The sequence below is a fragment of the Microtus oregoni genome, unplaced genomic scaffold, assembly GCF_018167655.1.
Source record: "Microtus oregoni isolate MIOR12 unplaced genomic scaffold, Mior012 000173F_ref0000288, whole genome shotgun sequence".
Lineage (NCBI taxonomy): Eukaryota > Metazoa > Chordata > Mammalia > Rodentia > Cricetidae > Microtus > Microtus oregoni.
This window is the reverse complement of record NW_024544829.1, coordinates 257501-262455: the sequence shown is the minus strand read 5'-3', so window position 1 is coordinate 262455 and position 4955 is coordinate 257501.

The following is a 4955-nucleotide window of genomic DNA, read 5'->3' as shown; positions in this document are numbered from 1 at the left end:
GAGGTGGTGAGATGCAGTTTGGGTGACCAGAATCAGTAGCCAATGATGGTGGGCCTGCTGAGGATGTTGAGAGATGTTTACTAGCATACATGCTTGGATATAGTTGGCTCCTTGTACAGTTGACGTACGTGAGTGCGTGCGTGCGTGCGTGCGTGCATGTGTGTGTGTGTGTGTGTGTAAAATAACAGTTAACAAAAAGCAGACCATGAATTTTAAAGAGAGCAAAGAGGGCTATACAGGAAGGTTTGGAAGGAGGAAAGTGAATACAAAAATGTTGGAGTTCTATTATCTCAAATATAAAAGAAAAAAGGAAACTAATAACAATTAACTTAAGAAGACATTAAAAGGTGAAAACAGTAAAGCAGGCTGGGCAGGCCATGACGAGCAAGCACATCGGTGAGCAGCACTCCTCCATGTTCTCTGTTTCAGTTCCTGCCTCCAGGTTCCTGCCTTGACTTCCATGGATGGTGGACTACAAGCTAAGAAGAAGGAAACGATTTCCTCCTCCCAGGTCGCTCTTGGTCGTGGTATTTTATCACAGCATTGCAGACCTGCGGCTCCACATATGTAATTCTTCCCATGGATAGGATCCAGAGTTGGGTAAGGGCATTGATGGCTTTTCCCCACAACCTGCATGGGGCCTTCCAGCACTGTGCACACCAGCCAACAGAGTGGAAGCTTCCAGCTTAGCGCTAGCTTCCTTCAGTAATGTAGTTTTCCCATCTAGTTCTGGCGGCTGACCTAACAATGGCAGTACCCTCCATTGTTTGGGAGCCTCTAGCCAACAACTCAGAAGGAAATAACCCACAACTGGCGTTGAGATTTTTGTTTCAAAATCTATGATTGTTGTGAGCAGCATTATTCGTTCGTTTAGGGTATCACCATTTAAAAATTTTAGCTCTCTAATTGGACTTAAGGCCTGCTTAATAGGAGAGAAACCACGGCTGGTACTGAAAACCTAGCCAGCTACCCAGGGCTAGTGAAGTCATGGATCTTGGAGGGGAACCCACAACCACCACTCTACTAAACCATCATAATCCCTAACTATGCTCTTAACTCCTTGTATTCACAGATAAGTAGAGTCCTCTCTCATCATTTTTTTTCTCTTTGCAACAGACAGAGACTGCTACAGAAAACAACAACCCATCAAGCTGCAGAGTTGTGGAGCCTGTCCCAATGGATACATCTGCAAAACAACTGCACCTAAGGCTCTGGAAAGATTTTTAGAATAGGAGGCAGAAAGATTCTGGGAACTAGAGGATCAGGGAACAAGCTTTGAGGCTCTGTCTCCTAGTAATGCCATGAGTTACCCATAATGTGCCAGCAGTGTGACTGCCCAAACATAAGCTGAACAAGGACAAAAACAGACATGCCCAAATGGACAGGGGAAGCCTGCTAGGCCTCAGCCCTATACAAAGAACAATGAGGCAGCTAAGGAATACTGAGAGCTGAAGAAACAGTCTTCTCCAGAGAAGAGCATAGCAGTTGTTTGTCCCATACCAAATGATCAGTCCTGGAAGCATACATACAAGTAACATGATAAACACTGAGGGGCTATATTTAGAAGTAGATATGTATATACATCAACATACACATATGCATGAAACCAGTTCATGAAAAAAGAGGCCATAAATTTGAAAGAGAACAAGGAGGGGTATATGTGCATCTTTAGAAGGAGGAAAAGAAAGGGAGGAAAGGTGGAATTATAATGACAAAAAGAAAACAAAGCTTTAGTTACCTTCTAAATTTAAGAAGTTTCTGCATGGCTGTTGCCTCTGTCCTAAGTTTCGGTTGACCCTTTTCTCAACCCCATTGCCCCTGACACCGTCCCTGTTTAAGCCTTTCTAGTCCTTGTATTCCCCCAATGGCACTTCCATGTCACAAGCATTTTACTGGCCCTTCCCTCAAGAGCGACTCTTGCTCCCTGACTTCTACAGACAGTAACTCCTATTTAAACACAGAAATGTACAACTGTGTGAGAGAACACATGTGGCTGCTGTGACCATTGTGACAAAGATGCTCAAACATACATTAGACAACAGGCAGGCATCCTGTTGACGTATAGTTCTGGAGAAACCAGACAGACACATGTAGAAGACTACAACTGGATTCCTATCATTTATCCTGAAGAAAAATCAGTTCTAAAGGGATCAAAGAACTTAATAAGAGACCTGAAATTCTGAACATGTCATAGGAAGGTAGAGGGAAAATTCCACAACAGAGGGTACAGCCAAGAACTTTCTTAAAAGGTTCAATAGCTCAGGAAATGTTCTACGTATTTGGTGGATAGGGTTATGAGTAATTAACAGCTTTCTCCACAGCAAAAGCAAGTGCACTGCCGGAGTGAAGAGACAGCATTTGGAATGGATGAAAGATATTTGCTACATATCCAGCAGGCAGAAAATTAATGAATACACAGATAATCCTACCAACTACAAAAGAACCAAACAACGTAAAAATGAGTCACTAAAGCAAACACATTTCTCATGCATAATATATGATCTGCATATAAACAAGAGGCGATTGATAGGGCAGAATAAGGAGACCAGGAGGAGGGGGGAGAATGTGGATGAGGAGAAAATTCAGTGTATGCGGCTTGGAAATGGTTAAGGCACACTTGATATTTGAGCATAGAGTGCATTAGACTCCTTGCTGTTTTCAGTGTGTGCACAGCAATTTAAAATGGATGAACAGGTCTGTCTCCCCTCCTGAGATCATGTGGGTGTCCAAGAGCCACGCTGCAGCAGGTTAAAATGACCTGGGAACGAGCTGTTGGAGACGGCAATGTCTGGGTCCACGGTCGTGTGAATGCCCACGGCTCATGTTGCTCCCAAAGGTAGCACGGATACACAGGTCTGGGTTGCCATCTCCAGTCATGTTGGTGCCTGAGGGCCCTGCTGCCTCTGATTCCATGCGGGTCTGCGCGACCTGAGCTTGCTAAAGAAGGGCATGATGATATCTGGGTCTCAGCTGCACCTGGGGGACAGGTCTGGGTCTGTGGGCCTGCAAAAACCAGGGTCTGCGTTGACGTCCTGGGTGGCTCCAGTTGTGACTGAAGTCCCCGCAAGTGCCTGGGGTACAGGCCACCACCTGAGGGCATGATGCTATCTGCAGACCATGCTGCAGGTAGGCCATACAGATCTGAGTGGGCTGCCCAGCTACCAAGTGTCATGGTGACATCTGTGTCAGGGCTGCAGCTGAGGGCTATGTGAGTCCATGGTCCTGCTGCAGCTGGGGTCTGTGTTGCTATCTGTGGCCTGTGTTACCACAGGGGGCCATGAGAACCATGCACCATGAAATCCAAAGGCGAGGCTAAGCTGGCCCTGCCATTCTCTAGCTCCTGGGAAAGCTGACTCTGCCCCTTGCTGGACACTGTAGCAAGACAGGGAACTGGTGAGCTGCCCCTGCACTTGGGAGAGGTAGTCCAACCCCTCCTGGCCCTGATGGCATGGGCATAGGAGAGCTGGCTCTGTCCCACACCTGAGTGGGGCAGCCCTAGCACCCAGGTCTGACAAGCTCAAGTACAACTGGGACCCATTCAGGGCCTTAGGTTGGCCCACCCTAACATCTACCCAAGCTATGACCTGCTAGACCACATGAAGGAAATGGTCCTGTGGAACTAGAATCACAGCATCTCCATGACTCGGGGTTCCCTCCGGATTACTGAGAGGAGTTTCAGAGAGGGTCTAGTGATGATGATAGACCAGAAACCAGTGGCCTTGAACCAGACCATCGCAATGAACATTGCACATAAAGCTGATAGGACAAAAGGGGATATGTTCTGCCTATGTGACACACCTTGGCTCCCAATGTTACTAAGACAATTGTAGAGGTGTTGGAGAGGCAGGAAGTACAGAGAGCAAAGTCTTATTTTATTTATTTCTTTGTCCCAACCTCAGTTCCCCCTTCCTCCTCTCCTCTAAGGCCCTCCCGGATCGCACCACCTCCCCTCTACCTCCTCCCCACCCACGCCTTCTCCTTTCCTATGCAGAAGAGGCCAGGCCACCATGGATATCAACAAACCACGGCATATTAAGTTGCAATAAGACTAAGCACCTCCTTATGTATTAAGGCTGGGCAAGGTGACCCAGTATGAGGAGTAGGGTCCCAAAGGGAGCAAGACTCAGAGACAACCCCTGCTTCCACTGTTAGAAGAGCCACAAGAGAACCAAGCTACACAACTGTCACACACGCAGAGGGCCCAGGTCGGTTCCATGTAGCCTGCGTGGTTGTCGGTTCCTTGTCTGTGAGTTCCTATGAGCCAGGTTCGCTGTTTCCATGTGTTGTGTGGTCCTTGAGTCATGTGACTCCTACAGTCCTTCTGTTATCTCTTCAGTCAGATTCCCTGGGAATCAGGGAATCACTAAACACAGTGGTTGTTGGAGGAACTGACAGGTGTACACAGTGCTTACATTCACAGTGGGAAAATGAATCTCCTAGAGGAGAAAACGTGAGAAAGGGAGAGGTGGGAATAAAAGGCCACTTTTGCGCGCACAAGAACATGGGAAGTGTGGAGAAGCAGCACAGGAAGATGTGCTCGGGCCCCGGGAGCTGCTGTGGTCGTCATAGTCTGGGCTAATGAGAGCACAGAATGGTTTGACAGTGGGTCTCTGCATCTGTCTCCAGAAGTTGCTGGATGAAGCCCCTCTTATGACTTTTGATCCCGCACCAATCTAGGAGTAGAGCAGAATATCATTAGTTCCTGTATATACACAGGGGCAAGCATTCATACACAGAAATAAAAAGCATCATTACACTGACATGTTTCCCTGGGGGGGGGAGGTGGTTGTCTTGTGGTTTTTAGGTCAATTCTAGAGCCCTGGGATATCCAGCCCCTGCATTCTGGGACAGTGTCGGGTGGGCTCACTCTCATGGAATTGTTTGGTTTGGTTTTCATTTATTCAAATTTTCTTTTTGGTGGGGGATGCTAACGGGGTGAAGGGCAGATATGGGGG